Source organism: Microcaecilia unicolor, chromosome 4 (assembly GCF_901765095.1).
Source record: "Microcaecilia unicolor chromosome 4, aMicUni1.1, whole genome shotgun sequence".
Taxonomy (NCBI): domain Eukaryota; kingdom Metazoa; phylum Chordata; class Amphibia; order Gymnophiona; family Siphonopidae; genus Microcaecilia; species Microcaecilia unicolor.
This window is the reverse complement of record NC_044034.1, coordinates 205504073-205529164: the sequence shown is the minus strand read 5'-3', so window position 1 is coordinate 205529164 and position 25092 is coordinate 205504073.

Sequence of the window (25092 nt, the reverse complement as noted above, 5' to 3'; positions counted from 1 at the left end):
ATGGGCTTCACACTCAAGGACCTTGGTCCCTCCAGGAAAAAGGTCTTCAAATCAATCTCTTGGAGTTGCAAGCGGTCTAGAACGCTCTAAAGGCTTTCAGAGATTGGCTGACCAATCAAATTATCCAAATTCAGACAGGCAGTTAGGTTGCCATGTAGTACATCAACAAGCAGGGGGGCACCGGATCGCCCCCTGTGTCGGGAAGCCGTGCAGATGTGGCTTTGGGCTCGGCGTTACGGCATGTTTCTCCATGCCACTTATCTGGCAGGCGTAAACAACAGTCTGTCCGACAGATTGAGCAGGATAATGCAACCTCACGAGTGGTCGCTCAACTCGGGCGTTGTACACAAGATCTTCCGAGAGTGGAGCACCCCCTCGGTGGATCTTTTTTGCCACTCAGTTCAATCACAAAGTCCCTCAGTTCTGTTCCAGACTTCAGGCCCACGACAGACTAGCATCGGATGATGCCTTTCTCCTTCATTGGATGCTAGTCTGCCTTTTGTACGCATATCCTCCCATACCTCTGGTGGGAAAGACTTTGCTGAAACTGAAGCAAAACCGCGGAACCATGATTCTGATTGCTCCCTTCTGGCCATGTCAGATTTGGTTCCCTCTTCTTCTGGAGTTGTCCTCCAAAGAAATGTGGAGATTGGACTGTTTTCCAACCCTCATAACTCAGGACAAGGGGGCACTTCTGCATCCCAACCTCCGGTCTCTGGCTCTCACAGCCTGGATGTTGAGAGCATAGAATTCGCTTCCTTGGGTCTCTCTGAGGGTGTCTCCCGGGTTTTGCTTGCTTCCAGGAAAGATTCCACGAAGAGGTGCTACTTTTTCAAATGGAGGAGGTTTGCTGTCTGGTGTGATAGCAAGGCCCTAGATCCTCACTCTTGTTTTACACAGACCCTGCTTGAATGCCTTCTACACTTGTCAGAGTCTAGTCTCAAGATCAACTCCGTAAGAGTTCATCTTAGTGCGATTAGTGCTTATCAACATGTAGAAGGTAAGCCTATCTCTGGACAGCATTTAGTTGTTCGCTTCATGAGAGGTTTGCTTTTGTCAGAGCCCCCTGTCAAACCTCCACTAGTTTCATGGGATCTCAACGTCGTTCTCACCCAGCTGATGAAGCTTCCTTTTGAGCCACTGAGTTCCTGCCATCTGAAGTACTTGACCTGGAAGGTCATTTTCTTGGTGGCTGTTACTGCAGCTTGTAGAGTCAGTGAGCTTCAAGCTTTGGTAGTGCATGCTCCTTATCTCAAGTTTCATCACAACAGAGTAGTCCTCCGCACTCACCCTAAGTTCTTGCCAAAGGTGGTGTCGGAGTTCCATCTGAACCAGTCAATTGTCTTGCCAACATTTTTCCCCGTCCTCATACCCGCCCTGCTGAATGTCAGTTGCACACCTTGAACTGCAAGAGAACATAGTGTTAGAGCCATGGCAGCGTCGGTGGCCCACTTGAAGTCAGCCACTATAGAAGAGATTTGCAAGGTTGTGACGTCATCAATCCACACATCACATCTCACTACTGCCTTCAGCAGGATACCCAATGCAACAGTCGGTTTGGGCAGTCGGTGCTGCAGAATCTGTTCGGGTTTTAGGATCCAACTCCACCCCCCTAGGCCCATTTTTATTCTGTTCCACGCTGCACTCTGTTAGATGTTTCTGCTTTAGGTCAATCTCAGTTATGTCCTCGCCGTTGTGAGGCCCAATTGACCTTTTTTTGTTATTTTGAGTGAGCCTGGGTGCTAGGGATACCCCATCAGTGAGAACAAGCAGCCTGCTTGTCCTCGAAGAAAGTGAAGATACATACCTGTAGCAGATATTCTCCAAGGGCAACAGGCTGATTGTTCTCAGAAACCCGCCCACCTCCCCTTTGGAGGAGTTGTCCTTTAATTCTTGCTTTTGGATATAACTGAGCGGGACTCTCGCACGACGGGTGGGAAGATGGCTGCACGCTGGAAGGCTTTGGCAAAGTTTTTGTTATTTTGCTCTGGAAAATTTCCGTTCCTGGGCCGCCGTGGACGATGACCCATCAATGAGAACAGTCAGCCTGCTGTCCTCGGAGAATACCCAATACGGATATGTATCTTCGCTTTTTTGTATGTGAAGGATGGAAGCTGGAGTTGTGGAGATAGTTGCATTTGTCTGTGGGTTTCCTATATTTGTATGTAGCCATTGCTGATTGAAACTGTGGTGTCCAAAAAATTGACTTTTTCTGGGAAGTAGTCAGTTTTGAATCTGATTGTAGGATGGTATGTACTGAAAGAACTGTAAAATTGTTTGAGTTTCTTTCCCCCTCAGTCCAAATCATAAGAATGTCATCAATATACCGGTAATATTTTAGGGGTGTGGTCTGATATGTATATATATCAGACCACACCCCTAAAATACTGTAAAACAATTCTACAGTTCTTTCAGTATATACCATCCTACAATCGGATTCAAAATTGACTACTGCCCAGAAAGTCAGTAGATGTGAAGAACAGTTCACATGCTCTGAATGTTTGGTGAGGGCCTGGTTTCCAAGCGCAAGTGTGAGCCACAGGTGGGCCAGGGCCCACCCACTTAGGGCTCAGGCCCATCCAACAGTAGCACATGGTAATGAAAATGCTGCTCTCCACAATACTGGCACCTTCGCATGCTCAGTTTTCAGCGCATGCCTGCTGCAGACTACCAAGGTGGAGACTGGAGAGAAGCATTTTCCTACCAGCTGAGATATTTTTTTTGGTGTGGGGGTGGGGGAGAGAACATTTGGTGCCCACCCACTTCTTGCCTAGGCCCACCCAAAATCTGCTGTTTGGCTACGCCCCTGGTGTGAGCAGGAAAGCCTCAGGGTGCCAGTCTCTGAAACTTCCCCTTTCAGGTCCAGGGTGAAAAACAGGCTTTAGCTTTCCAAGGCTTGTGTGGGCAGTTTGGAAACCATAAAGGTTATTTGGAGGGGGGAGAAACAGTGGTGGTAGGTCTTTCACAGGGACTTTGCTTCTGGGTAAGTGACCCACTGAATGTGGCAGGATGTGTATGTGTGTTGGAGGGGGGCTGCCCAAGTTGATGTGCAGCCCATGGGAGCATGCATGCTAGTTCTGGGCCATGCATGGTTTGCCACAGAGGGAGCAGCCTGCTGGAGCTGCATTCAGACGTAGATTTCTCTGGGGAACCTTCCACTGTATTTGCTGTGGTCACAAGAGAAGCGGCTGAGTAGGACTCTGGTGTTCCCAGTGCCAAAGTTGAGGGTTTTTTGGAGAGAATAACAGCCATGTTTTCTCCACATATACCCTGGGGTGGACATGTGGAGGGATCCCTTGTGTTGCCCCTGGCAGTGGAGAATATTGCTGGTTCAAGGAGGTCTTGAGCCTCTGTGGGTCAGTCATTCTGCCCCTGTAGGTGGTTGGTAGCCCATTTCCCCAGGCATTTGTGTTATGGATGCACCAAGTTTTTAATCTGGTGTAAGGGATGGGGTCTTATGTCTTGATGAAGGTTCCTGCTCCCACTTTATAATGCCCCTTCAGCTTCTATGGTGGCCCAGTGGTTTGATGGATAGTAGCCTGGGTGGCAGCAAGCTTAACCATTGAGAATCTGCCATCATCACTGACTTCACAGAGGGAGGATGCCCTGGAAGGGGATTGGGCTTCTGGTGATTTGGAAGAGAGTGAGTTGGACTAGACTGAGAAGGTCAACTCTACAGTAATCTGGTTGTTTCACAAGGAGGAGCTCTCAGTGCATATTCAGGATCTCGAGGCTGTTTGAATAAATCTGCTGCTAGCTTGAACACTGTTCTTAGGATACACAATCCTTATCAGGGCTTGGAAGCTTTCTAGGGTCTTTCTCCTCCACCCAGCCATCAAGGAGCTGATTTCAGCAGAGTGGTCAGCTTGACTCCAAGCTGAAGTTTCTAAGGCCACGGGAAGTTGTATCCTTGGCCGGAGGAGTGGGAGTAATTGACGGCTCTGAGTGTGTACGTTTTGTTCAGCACTATAAACCTGCGAGATGACTATCCCTGTGGAAGGAGGTATAGCCCTTCTGAAGCAGTGCCTCGAAGTGACAGGCCTGGCTCTGAAAGCAGCAGTTTGTAGTAGCTATGTGGCCAGGACTTCTCTTTAGTGGATACAGGAGGATTGGGATGGAGCCTGTGAAGAATCTTAATTTGTCAGTTGGTGCATGTGGAAGCCAGGGAGGCCTTTATTCAGGCTTTAGCCAAAGCACAGCCTGTGTGGTGGTGACCTGGCAGTTCCTCAGGTTTTATAGTTGAATGACAAATTCTACCTTTAAGGCACAGATAAGCAAGATTCCATCTTGAATTGTCTTGGGCTTTGGTTCAGGAATGCAAATTTAAAATCTTTGGGCTTGGAATTTCTGAGGACTAGTTCCTATGGCAGACGGCAGACCTTTTGTGGGGTCTGCTGAGGTAGTAAAAAGAATGTCATAGGAGACTTGGCCTCTGGCTACAGCTTTCAATTAAATGTGGGGGGCCCTTTCTCAGAGGGAACAAAAGACAGATGTCTGTCTTGATAAGGCATGAAATCACCTCATGATGGCCCACTGGGTTTTGGACATCATTAGAGCCTATCTCGGATATCTTCTCGGAATCACTGGTTCAATCTCAGGACCGATGTGATGTGATTTATTCCACATTTAATGGCCTTCTATAGTTATGGCAATGGAGGAAGAGAGGTCTGGACAGTATTTGATCAATTTTGTGACTCCCAAGAAAGAGGGGACCTTTCTTACCATTGTGGTAACGTGAGTTGACAGTTCTTTATGGGTATCATATTTCCAGATGGAAACCTTGCTATCAGTGATGGGTTTTTTTTTTTTGGGGGGGGGGGGTGTTCTTTGATTTGCAGTCTTCAGCAGATATTTCCAGTTTTTGGTGATGCTCTTCTCATAGTAGATGATGACAGCAGAAAAAGACCTGCACGGTCCATCCAGTCTGCCCAACAAGATAAACTCATATGTGCCACTTTTTGTGTATACCTTACCTTGATTTGTACCTGTCTTTTTCAGGGCACAGACCGTATCAGTCTGCCCAGCACTATCCCCAACCACCAGCCCCACCTCCCAACACCGGTTCTGGCACAGACCGTATAAGTCTGCCCAGCATTATCCTCGCCTCCCAACCACCACCTGCTCTGGCACAGACCGTATAAGTCTGCCCAGCACTATCCCCACCTCCCACTACCAGCTCTGCCACCCAATCTCGGCTAAGCTCCTGAGGATCCATTCCTTCTGAACAGGATTCCTTTATGTTTATCCCACGCATGTTTGAATTCCGTTTCCGTTTTCATCTCCACCACCTCCGCGGGAGGGCATTCCAAGCATCCACTACATGAAAAAATACTTCCTGACATTTTTCTTGAGCCTGCCCCCCTTCAATCTCATTTCATGTCCTCTCGTTCTACCGCCTTCACATATCTGGAAAAGGTTCGTTTGCGGATTAATACCTTTCAAATATTTGAACGTCTGTATCATATCACCCCTGTTTCTCCTTTCCTCCAGCGTATACATATTCAGGTCAGCAAGTCTCTCCTCATACGTCTTGTATCGCAAATCCCATACCATTCTCGTAGCTTTTCTTTGCACCGCTTCAATTGTTTTTACATCCTTCACAAGGTACGGCCTCCAAAACTGAACACAATACTCTAGGTGGGGCCTCACCAACGACTTATACAGGGGCATCAACACCCCCTTTCTTCTGCTGGTCACACCTCTCTCTATACAGCCTAACAACCTTCTAGCTACAGCCACTGCCTTGTCACACTGTTTCTTCGCCTTCAAATCCTCAGATACTATCACCCCAAGATCCCTCTCCCCATCCATACCTATCAGACTGTCACTGCCTAACACATACGTCTCCCGTGGATTTCTATTCCCTGTGCATCACTTTGCATTTCTTCGCATTGAATTTTAATTGCCAAACCTTAGCACATTCTTCCAGCTTCCTCAGATCCTTTTCCATGTTTTCCACTCCCTCCGGGGTGTCCACTCTGTTACAGATCTTAGTATCATCCGCAAATAGGCAAACTTTACCTTCTAACCCTTCGGCAATGTCACTCACAAATATATTGAACAGAATCGGCCCCTGCACCGATCCTTGAGGCACTCCACTACTCACCTTTCCCTCCGAGTGAATTCCATTAACCACCACCTTCTGGCATCTGTCTGTCAACCAGTTCCTAATCCAGTTCACCAGTTCGGGTCCTATGTTCAGCCCATCCAGTTTATTTAAAAGTCTCCTGTAGGGAACCGTGTCAAAAGCTTTGCTGAAATCTAAGAAGATTACGTCTATAGCTCGTCCCTGATTCAATTCTCCTGTCACCCAATCAAAGAATTCAATGAGATTCGTTTGGCACAATTTCCCTTTGGTAAAACCATGTTGTCTCAAATCTTGCAACTAAGATCTCTAAGGTGATTGTGATGGTAGTGGGGCATTTTGCAAGGAGAAGGGTGCTAATGCATCCTTACCTACACAATTGCTTGATTTGGGTCAAATTGGTTTCCAAGAGTCAACTTGTGACAGCTAGGATTGGCTGAGCTGCATTGGTTTGGCTGGGTCATCACCTTTGTCAAGAACAACCTTGTTCCCTCTCAATCCTTAGTTTGACACAGCTTGAGGCAGAGAAGTTTTGATTCAGCCAGGATAGTGAAGCTACAAAGTCAGTTCAGGAGGTTGCTGGTTTCCTGGGTCTGGATTTGTCTCCAGATTCTGGGATCCATGGTGGCAGTTCTCATCCTGGTTTTATTCACAAGGGTGTGCATGTGTCTGTTGCAGTTCTCACTGCTCATCTAGTGGTCTCTCCAGCCCCCAGAGACTGCAGATGAGGCTGTCTTTGTGATCAAGAGTCCAGGTCAGTCTGGAGTGGTGGCTGTGATCTGAGAAACTGGAGAAAGGATGCCTCTCAAAACACCCGACTTGGGTGGTGGTCACTTTGAATGCGAGTCTGGCAGGCTGGAGTCCACTGTTAAGGTCTGGTAGCTCAGGGTATGTGCATCAAGGAGAGGAGGCTTAGTAATTAAATTATCTGAAGATTCACACAATTCAGTTGGCCTTTAAGGTATTTGCCCCTCTGCTCAGAACAGCAGTGGCATGTATATACGGTGGGTGGGGTTAAGGACACAAATTGGCAGGTGGCTGAAGAAAAGCACCAGGAGGTGATTTTTAAAGTCCACCTCATGGGAACCAACAACCTTCAGGTGAACATCCTCAGTTATCGCATGCTGGATCTTGGAGAGTGGGCACAGTAAACAGGTGGGTCCAGATGGGCATGGATCTCATAGCAACAGGAACAGATGCCAAGTCCAGGAAGTTCTTCAGCCATTAAAAGGAGGCAGGGTCTAAGGACTTGGATACGATGGTGTGCAAAGGTGGCCTCTGTAGTCTTATTTTTTACCCGATGGTCTCTGGTGGAGAGGATGCTGCAGAGGATAGCTGTTACGCTCTGCTACACTTCTCCAGGATGGGTTGGTTTCTGTTTCCTAACCTAGCAGCCGTCATCCAGGTTGGATCATGGACAGCAGCCATCTTGGCTAGCTCAGGAGGGGGCAGCCAACTTGGAGTAACGAGGTCAGGAAGGAAGCCCATATTTGGATGTAGGCACCTCTGCTGATGGGGGCAGCCATCTTGGAACAGCTGCTCATGGTTGAGCCTAATTCCTGCTCTATTTAAAGCCCTGTTTCCAGTCCTTCCATGCTTCGGCTTCTATTCGCTTAGAAGTTGTGGTCTTCATCTGTTCTAGTGTTTTCCTGTGTTCCTGACCTTGGATTGTTTACTGACCACGCGTTGTGTTGCTGCCTGCCCAGACTTTCGGATTGCTCTCTGTTTTGCTGCTTCACTGACTCTTTGCTCCTGGACTGTCTGCCTGCCTGCCAGCCTGGTCAGCGGTTGTGCAACCCCGCCGGATCCAGAAGTTCTGGTGGCCGCCTGCACCTGGGGGCTCAACTCCCAGGGAACGGTGGTCGCTCCTCAGGTGAAGCTAGGGGTTGTCTGGCTGCCTGATCGAGTGCAGTGCCACTTCATCTTCGCCGTGCTCAGTCGGGGCACAAGGGCTGACATTCACCAGGTCACAACAGTAAGCCGAAGCCATGAGCTCGCCAGACAGGTCTGAGCTGTCTCACCTGGCTCAGGTTCTCCACAAGCTGCAGGAGCAGCTAACCTGCCTGTCCAGTACCTTGCAGGAGGTCTGCATTCAGCTACCAGGGCTCCAGCGGCAAGCGGCCGCGGTTCCTCCAGTCCCGAGAGCGGAGACTTCTGCCGCACGTCTGCGACTTCCAGAGCCGCCTCGCTTTGACGGTACTCCCGCAGCTTGCCGGGGGTTCCTGAACCAGTGTCAGATCCTGTTTGAGCTGCAACAGGAGGCTTTCCCATCTGACAAAATAAAGGTGACCTACATCATCTCCCTGCTTTTTGGTGCCGCGTTGGCTTGGGCGTCCCCGCTATGGGAACAGCGGAGTCCGGTTCTGGCAAACCTGGAGGAGTTCTTGCGGCAGTTCCGGATGGTATTCGACGTTCCTGGCCGACCTTCTTCTGCCTCTGGGGAGCTACTGCGGATCCAGCAGGGCTCCGGGTCGGTCGGGGCATATGCTGTCCGGTTCTGTACCTTGGCTGCGGAACTCAGGTGGAACCAGGAGGCCTTAACAGCCATTTTTTGGCAGGGGCTGGATGGCCAGATAAAAGATGAATTGGCCGGCCGAGAGATTCCCGCTACTTTGGACGCCCTTATTGCACTCTGCACTAGAATCGATATCCGGTTCCAGGAGCGAGCCCAGGAGAGAGGGTCATGCAGCCGGCAGCGCAGGGATCCAGAGGCCTGCCCCGTCGCCCCAAGACGCCCCAGTCCTTCGAAGAGGGTTCAGAAGGAACCAAGGAGGAACCCATGGTATTGGGGAGGCATCGCCTGTCCAAGAAGGAGAGGGCCCATCGTCTCCAGAACCGGTTATGCCTATACTGTGGGCAGGCCGGACACTTCACGGGCTCCTGTCCAAACAAGCCTGGGAGATCGGGAAACGCTCCGGCCCGAGCCCTATGAAGGGGGTGGCTCTGGGCCGGCTGTCTGCCCTTCCAGACAACTAGCTCTCTGTTCCCATACTGCTCCAAGGAGAGGGTTTCCAGGCTCATACTAGGGCCTTGCTAGACTCCGGGGCCGGAGGGCACTTCATCGATGCCGAATTCCTGTCGCAGCTAGGTGGCTCCACGGTGCCCTGTCAACCGGAGCTCAGGGTCACCTCCATCCAGGGGGATAGTCTTCCTCGAACCATCACCCGGATCACCTCGCCACTGGGTCTACAGGTGGGGGCGTTACATCAGGAGCAGATCCAGTTCCTGGTTCTTGCCCGAGCCATTCACCCGGTGATCCTTGGACTGCCTTGGCTCCGACTACACACTCCTGTTATCGACTGGGCCACTGGGGAGATTGGGAAATGGGGTTCCCGATGTGTCGAGCACTATCTCCAGCAGGTCAAGCCACCTTTGCTGCTCAGCTAAGCTGCAGACCCCACAGGAAGGTTCGCCCATGCTGCCGGAGAACTACCAGGAATTCCGTGACGTGTTCAGTGCTCGGGCGGCTGACACGCTGCCTCCCCATCGGTCTTTCAACTGCGCCATAGACCTACTGACTGGATCCAACCCGCCTAGGGGGCACCTTTACACCTTGTCCCGGGAGGAGTCCCGAGCCATGAGGGAGTATATCCAGGTCAATCTTCGCAAGGAGTTCATCCGATCCCCTGCAGGGGCCGGATTTTTCTTCGTCTCGAAGAAGGGATGGGTCACTTCGTCCCTGCATTGATTACCGAGGATTGAATAAAATTACCATTAAAAACCAGTACCCGCTTCCACTCATCTCGGAGCTGTTTGACCGTCTTCAAGGGGCCAAGATCTTCACCAAGCTGGACCTGCGCGGGGCCTACAATCTTGTACGGATCCGGGAGGGAGATGAGTGGAAGACGGCTTTCAACACCCACGAAGGACACTTTGAATATCTGGTGATGCCGTTCGGTCTCTGCAATGCCCCTGCAGTATTTCAGAACTTTGTGAATTACATTTTCCAGGACTTGCTCTACTCCTCAGTGATCGTCTACCTGGACGACATCCTGATTTTTTCCGCTTCATTGTCACAACATGTTACTCACGTCCGCACCGTGCTCCAGTGCCTCCGGGAACATCGGCTGTATGCCAAGTTGGAGAAATGTTCATTCCACCAACAGAGTTTGCCTTTCCTGGGATATATCATTTCCTCCATCGGGTTACAGATGGATCCCGGTAAATTGACAGCGATCCGAGACTGGCCGGTGCCTCAGGGTCTGCTGGCTTTGCAGAGGTTCCTGGGGTTTGCGAACTACTACCGGCAGTTCATCCAGGATTACTCTCTCATCACGGCTCCTCTGACGGCCCTCACGAGGAAGGGGGCCAATGCAAAGAATTGGACATCGGAGGCTTTGCATTCTCCACATTGAAGAAGGCCTTCCTCTCTGCCCCGGTACTCCGCAGTCTGGATCCTACTCAGCCTTTCCTGGTGGAAGTGGACGCCTCATCCCTGGGAGTAGGGGCAGTTCTCTCTCAGACATCGGCATCCGGGAAAAAACATCCCTGCTGCTGCTTCTCCCGGAAGTTCACCCCCGCGGAGCGAAACTACACGGTGGGGGATCAGGAGCTTCTGGCGCTCAAACTAGCTTTTGAGGAATGGCGATACTTACTAGAGGGAGCAGCTCATCCAGTAACTGTAATAACCGACCACAAGAACCTGCTCTATTTGCAAAATGCTACCAGACTGAATCCTCGCCAAGCCCGGTGGTCTCTGTTCTTTGGCCGGTTTGACTTCCGTCTGATCTTCAGACCGGGGGAAAAGAATGTCCAGGCGGATGCCCTGTCCCACAGTTTTGAGGCTCCCAAGGACCAGGAGGAGCCCTACCCAATGTTGAATCCGGCATGCATTCTTTCCATGCCCGGGGCCAGTGCCACCTGCCAGAAGGCCGTTCCTGTGAGGCTTCGTAGGAAGGTGCTGTGCTGGGGGCACGCTTCCGAATTTGCTGGACACTTCGGGTTCCACAAGACCCTACATCTGATCTCTCGATCGTATTGGTGGCCCCAGATGGCGCAGGATGTTCTACAATACGTATCTACCTGTCCAGTGTGCGCCCGAACTAAATCTTCACATCAAAAGCAGTGGGGGCTGATGCAGCCCATGCCAGTACCACAGCAGCCATGGGAGGACCTGTCCATGGATTTTATCACCGACCTGCCACCCTCGCAGGGTAACACGGTCATTTGAGTGGTGATCGACCGGTTCTCCAAGATGGCCCACTTTATTCCTATGAAGGCTTTACCCACTGCTGCTACCCTGGCTGCAAACTTTATCACACACATCTTCCGGCTCCATGGACTGCCTCAGAAGATCATTAGTGACCGAGGCTTGCAGTTTACCTCGCGCTTCTGGAAAGCTTTGTGTTCAGCTTTTGGGGTTACCACTTTATTCTCGTCTGCATATCACCCCCAGACCAATGTATGGTGGAGCAGGTCAACCAGACGGTGAAGGCGTTCCTTCGGGCATACTCTAACCAGCGCCAGGATGACTGGTCTACGTTGCTACCCTGGGCTGAGTTTGCCTATAATAACAGTCTGCATTCGGCCTCCCAGATGACACCTTTCAGCACCATCTATGGACGCCACCCGCGTCTACCTCCTCCAATTGCCCCTGCAGAAGTTCCACCTCAGGTGCAGTCCACCGTCTGTTCCTTTCAGGAAGCTTGGAGGAAGGTCCAGGAACAGTTACGATGAACCGCAGACAAGGCCAAGGAGACCTATGACCGTAGAAGACAAGCGGCTCCCACATTCCTGCCGGGAGAAAAGGTTTGGTTGAGCACCCGATACCTGAAACTGCGGCTCCCATCTCTGAAGTTTGCTCCCCAGTTCATTGGACCTTTTGCCGTACGATCCAGGATAGGAGTAGTGACTTACCGACTACACTTACCCGGTCAACTCCGGATGCACAATGCTTTTCATGTGTCCCTCCTGAAACCTTTCCGCAGGTCAAAGTGGCATCCTGAACCCAAGAAGGTGGTCGTGCCTGAGAGTGATCCAGATCCAGAGTATGAGGTGGATCGCATCCTGGATTCCAAGCGTCGTGGAAGGAAGTTGTACTATCTCCTCGCCTGGAAGCATTTTGGACCAGAGGATAACTCCTGGGAGCCGGCAGACAATGTGCATGCTCCAGATCTAATCCGGGAGTTCCACGTTCATCATCCTGCTAAGCCCAGACCGAACCGGTGAGGGGGAGATCTTTCCGGAGGGGGTACTGGTACGCTCTGCTACACTTCTCCAGGATGGGTTGGTTTCTGTTTCCTAATCTAGCAGCCATCATCCGGGTTGGATCATGGACAGCAGCCATCTTGGCTAGCTCAGGAGGGGGCAGCCATCTTGGAGTAACGAGGTCAGGAAGGAAGCCCATATTTGGATGTAGGCACCTCTGCTGATGGGGGCAGCCATCTTGGAACAGCTGCTCATGGTTGAGCCTAATTCCTGCTCTATTTAAAGCCCTGTTTCCAGTCCTTCCATGCTTCGGCTTCTATTCGCTTAGAGGTTGTGGTCTTCATCTGTTCCTGTGTTCCTGACCTTGGATTGTTTACTGACCACGCATTGTGTTGCTGCCTGCCCAGACTTTCAGATTGCTCTCTGTTTTGCTACTTCACTGACTCTTTGCTCCTGGACTGTGTCTGCCTGCCTGCCAGCCTGGTCAGCGGTTGTGCAACCCCGCTGGTTCCAGAAGTCCTGGTGGCCGCCTGCACCTGGGGGCTCAACTCCCAGGGGTCGCTCCCCAGGTGAAGCTAGGGGTTGTCTGGCTGCCTGATCGAGTGCGGTGCCACTTCATCTTCGCCATGCTCAGTCGGGGCACAAGGGCTCAAATTCACCAGGTCATAACAATAGCAGATCACAGTGGGATAGTGGTACTGGTGTTGTGGAAGTATCTTAAGGTTTAGGGAGTCATATCATTTGTCCTTTAGGCAGGTTCAAGAAAGGGCCAGGTGCCTTCTAATGCATTGATAGTGCACTGGTTGAAGGAGACTATTGGGTTTGCATATGGGGCCCAAGGAATTCAAAGCTTTCTATCCTGGGGTATACTTGACTAGAACACTGGCAGTGGCCTGGATTGAGAGCCAATTGTCTCTGGCAAGATTTGCATTGCAGTCACTTGGTCATCTTTCCATATCTTTATGAAGCCACTTTTGTGCTATATTAAGTATTATCCCTTGGATGTGCAGGACAAACAAAATTTGGCCTTTGGGCAAGTGGTCTTATGGTAGGCTTGGCAGGGTCCCAGCCTTTTAGAGCAACTTAGGTATATCCCTTGCATCTGGAATAGTTCTGGGTAGGATGGTGAGGAAGGAGTAATTACTTACCTGGTAATTGCCTTGTCCTGTCTAGCCAGTCCAATCCAAGACCCTCCTTTGGTTTGGGACACTGCTGGGTTGTGAAGTCTTCTGCTGATTAGTTTGTTGGTTTTTGACTTTTTGCCATCAGTGAGAAGGATGAGTTTTTCATCTTCACTTCCCCGTAGGCTAGTAATTGGGCAGGAGAAGAGGGTGTTCAGAGTTGGTCTCATTGAGGTTAACTTTGTGACAGGAATAATGAAATGCTAGAGTTGCATAGGCACGTTGATGTTCTCTGCCTCCATCTACTGAAAAGGAAGCATAGCCCATGCATTTGGATTGATCTGGCTGGACAAAAGGAAAGGCAGTTACCAGATAAGTAATTATTCCTTTTGATTTTGACAAAGTTAAAAATTACACACAAAAATAAACTAAACAGCAGATCTGATAGATGGGGGCAGCACTTTCATCTTGTGGTCCAAATCAGAAAAAAAAATCATAACCAGACTAGCCTATCCATGACACTGCACAGCCTTCTGGTAGCTTAATAAGGAAATTTAAAACTAAATTCCCATGCATGCAATGTAATAAAACCAGGAAGGGCTCCAGCTGCTACCATAGACCTTACTGAGAAGGCATCTGTGGTGGGGCCTTTCTGCTCATACTGCTGTTCTAAGAGCTAACTAGATTACTTCTCACAAATAGTTTGTTACATAGCACATGTTAAGAGAACATTTTCTCCTCATAAAGTCTTGGTTACAAGAACATTCTGTCTGTATGGCTCATGTTAAGACATTTTCTGTACAATATATGAATATGGAGAAATTAGATGTTAACCTGCTAATTTGCTTTCCTTGAGTCTCTCCAGACCATTCCCGATGAGTGGGGTAATATGCCCTCCTACCAGCAGAGGGAGACTGAGAATTATTGAGTAGTGACACCTGTATAAGGTGCAACCTTGACCTCAGTATTTTGAATAGCCAAGCACCATAGAAGAATCACTAAAACACCAAATCAGAAAACATAATTAAACTCCCTTCAGGAACCCCTGGAAGGAAGAGAGCACCAGACATCCAACCAAACGAGACTGCAACATCGCAGTAGCTGCTTGCAGCCCCAGAAGCATCGGGCACCCCACCAAGGTGACATACTCCTGGGCGGGGTTCGAGAATGGTTTGGAGAGACTCAAGGAAAGCAAATTAGCAGGTAAGATCTAATTTCTCCTTATCTGCTCCAGACCATTCCCGACAAGTGGGAAGTACCAAAGCAGTACTCACTGAGGATGGGAAATTGCACGTACCCACTCAGAAGCCCCAAAAGAAGCGTCCTGACAGGATTGAACATCCAACCGGTAATGCCTGACAAAGAAATGAAGAGAGGACCAAGTTGCCACCCGGTAAAGTCCTGCGGAGAAATAAGAGAATGCACTGCCCAAGAGGAGACCTGAGCTCGCGTAGAATGCACCCGCAACACAGCAGGCGCATCCTTACCCTGCAATAGATAAACAAACGCAACAGCCTCCTTAATCCAGAGAGCGATGGAGGCCTTCAATGCCTCCCCTTTCCATGGACCGCTAAACAAAACAAAAAGATGATCTGACTTACAAACATAACACTTCAGTGCCCTATGAACATCAAGCCTGTACAAGGAAGAAGGAGACTCCTCCCCGAAAAGGATGGCAAAGAAATAGACTAACATGAAAAGGAGAAATTACCTTGGACAAAAAAAGATGGAACTGGCCACAGAAACCTCTTTACAGAAAAGGCTTCCGGCATGATAGAGCCTGCAACTCCGAAATACACTGATGTGATAGCCACAAAAACCACCTCGAGAGAACGATCCTTGAGGGAGACTTGCTGAAGTGGCTCAATAGGTGCCTTAACTAAGGCCAACAGCACCAAATTTAAATCCCAAGGAGAAACGACCGGGCGAACCGGTGGTCTCAACCGTTTGACCCCTTGGAAAAAACGGAAAACATCCAGATGGAGAGCCAAAAACTTCCTCTGAATCAGGCCCCGAAAACGAGCCAGAGCTGCCAGTTGCACCCAAAGGGAAGACAACGATAACCCTTTCTCCAATCCACACTGAAGGAATTCCAAGAGGTTTCCAAGCGAAGCCTGCAGGGAAGCACTTTTGCTTTTCACAGCAAGCCTCAAAAATACGCCAAACTCGTATGTAGGTCAAAGAGGTAGAACGCTTCCTAGAATTCAAGAGGGTATTAATCACCCCAGAGGAATACCCCTTCTTCAACCAGCTCGCCTGCTCAATAGCCAAGCTGTAAGCAATAACCAAGCCACATCTAGTATGAGAACGGGACCCTGCTGCAGCAGACCGCCCTCTAAGGGAAAATGAATTGGATTGCACACCTGCAATCAAACCAGATTTGCACACCACGGCTGGCGGGCCAGTCGGGCACCACCAGAACTACTCGACCGAACACAGCAGACCCTGAGATTTTCCAGGGCTGAGCCAATGCATCCAAACCCTCTGACAACGGTTCCTTTTGGTCACTGAAGAACCTTGGGGCCTTTGCATTCTCGGCTGAGGTAATGAATTCAAACGCAAAGGGAGCCAAACTCCACTCCCCCGGATCCAGATGATGGCGACCGAGATAATCCACTCCTAGATTGGCGGAGCTCACCACATGCGCCGACGACAGCAACTGTAGATTCTACTATGCCCAGGCCATGATCAGGGCTGCTTCTCACGCCAATATAGTGTTTTTGGTACCTCCCTAGCAATTGACATAAGCTACCATGGTCACATTGTCTGAGAGCACGCGAACATTCCGGAGATGAATCAACCATTGAAAGGCCAACAGGACAAGATGTATCACCCTTCTCCAGACAGTTCATCGACCAGCGGGACTCCTCTTCCAACCAGCAGCCCTGGGTCAATTGCCCCTGACAATGGGCTTCCCCCCCCCCCCCCCCCCTGAGAGAATGGCATCCATAGTCACCAGCACCTAGTCCGGACGGAGGCATGCCCCAACTCAAATGCCACAGATCCAGCCACCACTGAAGGCTGAGGTGCCCTGGGAAGCCGTACTCTGCAAGAGAGCGCATCCAACTAAGGTGACCAACGTGTCAAGAAAGCAGACTGAAGAGGCCTCATGTGAGCCCTCACCCATGGAACCACTTCGACTGCTGCCACCATGGAACTGAGGACTTGAAGAATTGCGTGTGCCTAGAGAAGCTGATGAATCTGCGTCCTTCTGGATCAATGCTTCCAGGAGGCACACAGTGTTGAAATGAACCCCCAGATATTCCAACAACTGACTGGGGGAAAGTGAACTCTTGGCCACATTGACAATCCAACCCACATGTTGAAGCAGTTGGACCACCCATGCCATCCTCAATGGACTTCGCTCTTATCAGCCAATCGCCCAAGTAGGGGTGAACTAGAATGCCCTCCTGCTTGAGGTGAGCCGCCACCATCACCTTGGAGAAGGTCCGTGGTGCAGTAGCCAAGCCGAAGGGCACTGCCCGAAACTGGTAGTGTTCCCCCAAGACTGCACACCAAAGAAAATGCTGATGATCCCAGAATATGACGGTACACTTCTGACAGATCTAGGGAGGTCAGAAACTCTCCCTGCTGCACCGCTAGTATCACTGAACATAGGGTCTCCGTGTGAAAGGAAGAAACGCGCAAGGCCCGATTCACCCCCTTGAGATCCAGGATAGGACACCAGGAATCCTCTTTGGGCACCACAAAAATAAATGGAATACCTCCTAGAACCTCTTTCTTCTGGAGGGATCGGAATTACTGCCCTGAAGGCGAAAAGTTTACAGGGTCTGCTGGACACCTGCCATCTTGACTGGAGACTTGCAGGGTGAAATGAAGAAAGCATCTGGAAGAGGACAATGAAACTCCAGCGCATACCAATCCTTGATAATGTCCAGGACCCATTGATCTGATGTCACACGCGCCCACCTCTGGTAAAAGAACTGCAACCTGCCATCAATGAGTACTACCGGAGGCTGGGCCCACGCACCCTCACTGTGAAGCTCTGGAACCTCCAGAACTTCCGGAGGCCCCATCACAACCTCCTCGTCTGTTGCCCCAAAAGGAAGGAAAGAACTGAAAAGGCTGACCGCTACTCCAGTAACGACTACGCTAGAAAACAGTCCCTTGGCCTGGCCAATACCTGTGCAGCTCCCTCAGACGTGCCCAACCCACCAAACAGGGAGCTGAGCAGGACCAGTCCAGGTGCCGAGGAACCTTGGATTCATCCAAGCTCTTCACCAGCTTCTCCAGCTCCTCCCCAAACAGCAATTTACCCTCGAATGGAAGCTGAGTTACATGAACCTTGGAGGCCATGTCTGCCGACCAATTCCAGAGCCACAGAAATTGCCTTTCCACTAGCACCAGAGCCAGATTCTTTGCAGACACGCGGACCAAGTCATAGAGAACAACCGAGAGAAAGGCGTGCCAAACTCCAAATTAATGACATCCAAAGGCGCCTGCGAGGAGGATGCTGACTGTGTATCTGGGAAGTGCTCAGCCCACCGAAATCAGGCCTGCACCACATAACCCCCGCAAATTACCTCTAACGCCAAGGCCAAAACCTCAAAGGAACGCTTCAGTAGAGCCTCCATTCTACGATCCTCAGGGTCCTTAAGGGTCGCCCCACCCTCTACAGGAATAGCTGTCTTCTTGGTGACCGCCGTCACCAGAGCATCCACCTTAGGGACCTGGAAAGACTCCAGGTCTGATACAGGGAGGTGATAGTCGAGCCATTGCCCGACCAATGTGCAGCGGCGAATCCGGCATCTGCCACTCACCCTCCACCAACTCCCACAAATTCTCCTGATATGGAAAGGTCTAGGGTGGTTGGTGCACCCCCTTTAACAGTGGGTCGCTCTTCTGAGACACCTGAGGAGGGTCTTAAGGCAATGTGAGATCCCGTAGGACCTCTGCCAACAAAATTGGCAACTCCTGTCGCCTAAAAATCCGAACTGAGGGATGCTCCCCCAGGCTCTCTGCATCCCAGGGATCTCCATGATCCGCATCCTCAGAGAATGGGAGCTCTGATATAAGGGAAAGCACCTCCTCCAGGTCCTCCCCAGCTGCAATGTAAGCCTTGGCAACAAGGGCCCCCCCCCCCTAGGCGCCCCAAGCGACCCGGGACACTGGTCGCAGGGGGGATCTCCCATAGCCTCCACAAGGGTCCCTCTCTTCAGGCAATAAGCCTGATGAAGTAATAGAACAAATTCGGGGGGAAAATGAGTGGGGATCGCAGAGGCATCATGGCTGGTAAGAAGTGGTGGTCCCTCTAGCCCTGCAGCACTCGGACCCAAAATGGTGCTGGGAGCGGTTTCCCTGAAAGAAGCTTCCTTACTCTGCCGAGGCGCCTTCCCTGCACTCCACGTCACCGAGACACCCGATTGCGGGTCAGCACCTGTCACCGCTTCTTCTCACACACGGCAGAGATCACCCACCAAGTGGAACAGGCCGCACATCTACGTACCTTCTCTGCCTGGGAGGCCATGCCAAACTGTAGCAGAGCAGTGTCCAGCCACAAACTTCCCACCGCAAAAGATGCTCCCCCACCACCTGATAGTGTGCTGCAACCGGCCCTGAGTGTCATCTTTTTTTTTTTTTTTTTTTTCAAATGCCAGCGGTGCTCTGTTCCAACTACGGGCCCACCTCAACTTCTCCCAGGTAAACGTGGAAAAGGCCAAGGCACACTACTCACTAAAGGAGAACAAGAGGGGGGGAGAAAAGGGGACAGTGACCCAGAGACCGGAGTATACACCCCCAAAAGCACAGGGTCCCAAGGCCAGAGAGAGACTTTTTTTTTCTGCCTGTGTATTCTGATTCTTGCCTCTTTTTTTTTTTTTTTTTTTTTTTTTTTAACCAGCAGCAAAATCTGCTCCTGGACACCCCTGAAGCAATCCCTTAAATACAATTCTAACTTTTATTATTAAATGGGGCCAAAAATGGCACACCCAACCAAGGAAGAGCAGGGCTGGACAGACTCACCAACATCTGCTGGGAGACAGAAATACTGTCAGGGTTGCACAGCCCCTTATACAGGTGTCACTACTGTCTGGGTTGCACAGCCCCTTGTACAGGTGTCACTACTCAATAATTCTCAGTCTCCCTCTGCTGGTAGGAGGGCATATTACCTCGTCAGAAATGGCCTGGCGCAGACAATAAGGAATCAACTTTTAAAATTCTTGCTTTAAGAGTATTTGCACAAAGTGCTCCTGTTAACATCTCACTTTCAAGAACCATTTTATTTGATCCCCAGAGAACTGTAAATAAAAAAATCTGTTCTACGGTAAGCTGATAAGAAAGCAAAGATATTTTTTTATGACTGAGTTCACAAGAACATTGTCCTTTCATAGTCTTTCAGACACACACACACACAAGACCTGTGAAGATTCTCTCAATAGGGGACAAGATGGCTGAATAGAGCAGGTGTGCGTGTTGGAGCTCCCGACTCACTAGTTTGTGCAACGAGAAGTTGGATCCGTACCCTGTGCTGGTCATGGGGAAACGGAAGGGAAAACCCAGGGGCTTGGCCTCCGTACCTGGGAATGTACCCCCCTCCTCGCCAAGCAATCTTAGAGCAGTTCGGGATTCAACCGCTGGCTATGCGGGCGCCCGCTTCGGAGCTTTCCGTGATGACATTGGTGGAAAACAGCGCGGAGGCGATCTCTTTGAGTCCGCCAGAGAACACCATTCCTCCACGACCCGGAAGCATTATGACCCTGACGGAGAAGACGGATGGAACGCCCAGAGTGGAGAAGATTCTACCTTCAGGAGGCCTAGTTGGTGGTCTTTCCCCGATTGGGGGGGTTTTGTCCACGTCTACCCCCACTCCAATGGGAGTTGCACCGGTATTTCGGGAGGTGAAAAGACCTGAAGTGGTAACGTTAGACTCTATATGGGATGTTATCCAGGGTATGAATTCTCTACTCTCCCAGGTAACCAATTCTTTTACTCAAGAATTTGATAATGTGAAACAAGTTCAGAAACAGTTTACAGAGAAAATGCAAATCCAAGAAGGTCATATGGAATCTTTAAAGATTGAACTCTCTGCTCTTCAGAATTTTGCAGGGACGGTGGTCAAAGATAGAGAGGTTCTAGTGAGGAAACTATAATCTCTCAAAAATCAAGGGAGGAAGAATAATTTGCGGTTTATTAACTTTCCCAAGTCGCCCCTAATTCCAGCTATGGAGATGCTACGTAAATATTATACAGAAATACTTGAATTTTCACCAGAGGGATTCCCCCCTATTGTTCGGCTTCAATACATAACTGGAAGAAAGTCTAATCCTTTGAATCCTTCACCACAACAACCTGAGATGAACTTAACAGAGTTTTTGGAAAACTCTATAGAACTGGTAACAGAGAAGAACTACTCTTATAGTTTCCTTTGCACTTGAAATGGATAAGATGAATACTTTTAAATTATATTTTCATCATTTGAATGATAAATTTCTTGGGGAAACTGTGCGTATATTTCCTGATTTAACCAGGGAGAATCAAGCCTGTCGGCGGGAGTTTTTGAATTTAAAAGCTAGAACCCTTGCTATAGGGGGCTCGTTTAAGTTAATATTTCCATGTCGTTGTATAATATCCCTGGAGTCTGTTAACTACATATTTATGGAACCCAAGAAGTTGAGAGAATTATTATCAGCCAAAGAAAGTGATAGATTAACCCAGGATGCCCAATAGAGAGTGAAAGTGCTGAGCTCTATGGCTGTGGGTGTTCCTCATGCCTCTGCCCTTTGGTTTGCTCTTTTTTTTCCTGTGAGTTTACTCAGAAATTTTTACCTTGTATCTTGTCCTTAAGTTGTGGACTAAAAGATGTAAATTTACCTATGTATAATTGATATTATTTTTTTTTCTTCTTTTTCTGTAAATAATATTTTGTTATCTTTGATGACTAAATAAAAAATAAAAAAAAAGATTCTCTCAATATATGCTAAATTGAGGTTCTCTAAGTAGAACTGAATCAGATCAACTGGTGTTCATTTTACAGCGGGTGATAATTTTTAACATCTGTATTAGGTGCACCCGTCCCATTAATGACAGGGGGAGGTTCATCCAGGAGTCTAATTTATCCCTAGTATGGTCTAGTAAAACCTCAACATTTAAGTGATACAGGTCCGAGGTGTTCATTGTGAGCCGAATTCCTAGGTATTTTAAAGAATCAGTGGCCCACCTCAAGGGGAAATCAGGCCCCCAGTCCCCTCGATTCACCGCCTGCGAGGCCAAAGCCTCGGATTTATTCAAGTTTATCCTAAATCCTGCATAGTCTCCATATTCGCGAAATATTTCCAATAAAGTATCTAGCGACTCTCTTGGATTCACTAGGTGTACCAAGAGATCGTCTGCAAATGCAGCGATCTTGAATATATGGGACCCCACTCGGACTCCCTGAATCATGGGATTCCCCATAATCTCTCTAATAAGGGGGTCTAATACCAAAACAAAAAGAAGGGGGGATAAGGGGCATCCCTGTCTCGTGCCCCTCCTGATAGGGAAGCTCTCTGATTCAAGCCCATTTACCCACAGTGTTGCACTAGGATTAGCATAGAGAACATGAAGTGCTTCAACAAACCTCCCGGAGAATCCATATCGCTCCAGTGTGGCAAAAAGGAAATCCCAGTGGACCCTATCGAAGGCCTTTTCTGCGTCGAAACTGATTATCAATGACGCCATGTTTCTCTGCGAGCTATGTTCTAATGATGTCAGAATCGCCCTTAGGTTTTTACTCACCGCCCGACCCCCCACAAAGCCAACCTGGCTCTCGTGTATCAATTTAGGAAGCAATCTCGCCAACCTGTTGGCCATGATTTTCGCCAACAGCTTTGCGTCATAGTTCAGTAAGGAGATAGGACGATATGATGTCGGTTCCAAGGGGTCCCTCCCAGGTTTGAGCAGAACTATTATTTGAGCTCTGTTCAAGTCTGAGGGCATCGCCTGTCTCTCTATTAATTGATTCAAAAATCTAGCGAGGGCCGGTATAACATCGCCTTCCATTAATTTGTAAAATTCCCCCCGTAACCCATCGGGTCCCGGGGCCTTCATCCGTGGACTGCGAGCTATGGCCGCGCTAACTTCATCTTCAGTGATGATTTGATTAAGGCACCCCAGCTCTTGTGGCGTTAGTTTTGGCAGTGCTACATTGTCTAGGTACATCTGATTAGAAAGGCCCTCATCCTCTGGGGGGGCGTACAGCTCCTTATAGAAAGCTCGAAAAGTGTCACAAATTGCCCTGTCAGTTGTGAGGAGACCTCCCTGTCTTTGCCGAAGCGCTAAAATGTTTCTAGTCCCACCCCGGGGAGTAATTAGTTTCGACATTAATTTACCCGTTTTATTACCATGTTTATAAAGCATATAGCGATAGTAGACCTGTGACTTATGTGCCCTCCCCTGCAGGAGCTCGTTCAAAGCTGTCTGAAGCTCCAGCACTTGTTGCTTATCGGCTATCGCATGTGTGTCCCCATACCTCTTCCGCACCTGACAAAGTTGTTTGCTCAAGCGTAAAATCTCTCTATCTCTTGTCTTCTTCACATAATGGGCATGACTTATGATTTCGCCTTTAAGAACCGCTTTAGCTGCCTCCCAAAACAAAACTGGGTCGTCTAGATGTACTTGATTATGGGTACTATAGTCTGGCCAGCTAGCGTGCAATCGGCCCTTAAGTATTGGATCTGAGCTTAACTCCAAGGGGAATTGCCATCTGCCCGCCCGCTGGGCGCTACCCCTAGGGGTCCACTCTATCTTAACCCAGGCGTGATCGGAGACTGCATACGGCCCTATTTCCGCCATGGTCACCTCCCCAAACATCTGACGCGATGTCAGAACATAGTCAATACGTGATTGAGTCGAGTGAGCCCGTGAAAGGTGAGTGTAATCTTTCTCGCCCGGGTGCAGCACCCGCCAGACGTCAATAAGATCTAACAGCTGGCCCATCTGCAGGAGGCCTCTATTATTATAGTACGAAGAGGCTGTCCCAGGGGCTGATCTGTCCAAAGAGGGGTCCCAGACTGCGTTAAAATCACCTCCCACCACTATGGCTGTATGCGGTTGCTTTAACAGGAAATTGATCAGAGTTTGAAAAAACCTCCGATCATAGCTGTTAGGAGCGTAAACATTGCAAATTAGCAGTCTCTGCCTTCCAACCACCGCTTCTAGAATGACATAACGTCCTGCGGTGTCAATCAGAAGAGGGCTGATCTCTGAGGCTATACCTTTTCTAAATAGTATAGCTACTCCTCCCTTTTTGCCTTGCGCATCTGCCGCTATGCAATTTCCTACCCACCATGTACTGAGTTTGGCATGCTCTGTCTTATCCAAATGTGTCTCCTGTAGTAGTGCAATATCTGTTTTCTGCCTATTTAGCTGTTGCAAAATCTTAGAACGCTTTATTGGCGAGTTCACTCCGCCTACATTCCATGAAATAATTCTAACCATTATACAATATGTAAGTAAGTGATTAATGCCCTGAGAGTCCATTTCTGTAGAGGGAGAGGACAGCCCAGCCTCTGTCCTCCCCAACCTCTTGCTTCTCGCTTATCTACCATAGTTCTAGATTTTAGACCCGTTCTTTCCGTGACCTGCCTCCTACCCACAATCCTCCCTCCTGAGGGGACCCGGGATAAGAAACCCCAAAAAGATCCCCGCTGCCCTCCCTTATCATTCCTTTTTGTAGGACTCATCTTCTGCTTGCTTCTGCCCTTTTCCCCCCTCCCACTGCCCACCCGCCCTCCCCCCTTCCCATCCCCCCCCTGCCCTTTGCACCCGGACCCACATACTGGGACCATTACTTCCTTACGTCCCTCCCTCCTCCCTCCTTATCACATCAGTAAACTTTAAACAATACCCCCCGAAATATTTTGTTTCCAATAGGACAATCTATACAGTATCATTCCCCCCTCACCAGGGGTGTTTCATTCACACTCGCCGCGGGTGGATTTATCCAATTATTGGACCGCTGGTAGATTCATTCAGCTATTAGCAATGTTGACTTCTTGACCGCAGCTGTCGAGCAAATCAGTCCTTCTGTGTCCAAGTGGTCTGTCTCTTTTATATAGGGTCACTGTTATTTTAACTTGAACAATAAACTTGAACCTTTAACTACGAGTCTCTTCTGACCCGTGTCTTTAAGCCTCCTCAAGGCCCTCTCGTGGCCCTCCCCCGAGGGCTATTCAACGTGCTTCTGGGGGTGTCGTATCCAGCTGCTTTAAAAAGTCCTTGGCTTCCCCCGCCGTCTCATATATCCTGGTGGTGCCCTCGTATGTGATCCGCAGTTTAGCGGGGTATTGCAATGCAAATCTGATTTTTTTCTGGAAAAGAGTGGAGCAGACTTCTGAAAACTGGTGTCGTCTCGCCGCCACTCCCGCTGAATAGTCCTGGAAGCATCTAACCGGGTTCCCATCATATGTCAGCGTTGTCCCCGCTCGACTTAGCCACAACACCTCCTGCTTCTGGGCATAGTTCAGAAATCGTATAATGACCACTCGAGGTCTGTTAGTTCCAGTCATTTTGACCCCTAAACGATGGGCTCGTTCTATCTGCAAAGGTCCCAAGGCTTCTGGGAACTGTAGTTCCGTTGTAAACCAATGCGTTAGAAAAGTCTCCAGACCCCGCTCAGGTATAGTTTCCGGTAAGCCCACCACCCGAATGTTATTTCGTCGGGACCTGTTTTCCAAGTCCTCGATCTTGTCCTCCATTGCCTGCAACTTTTTCTTGGTTTGGTCCTGTGCGCTTTCTACCTCT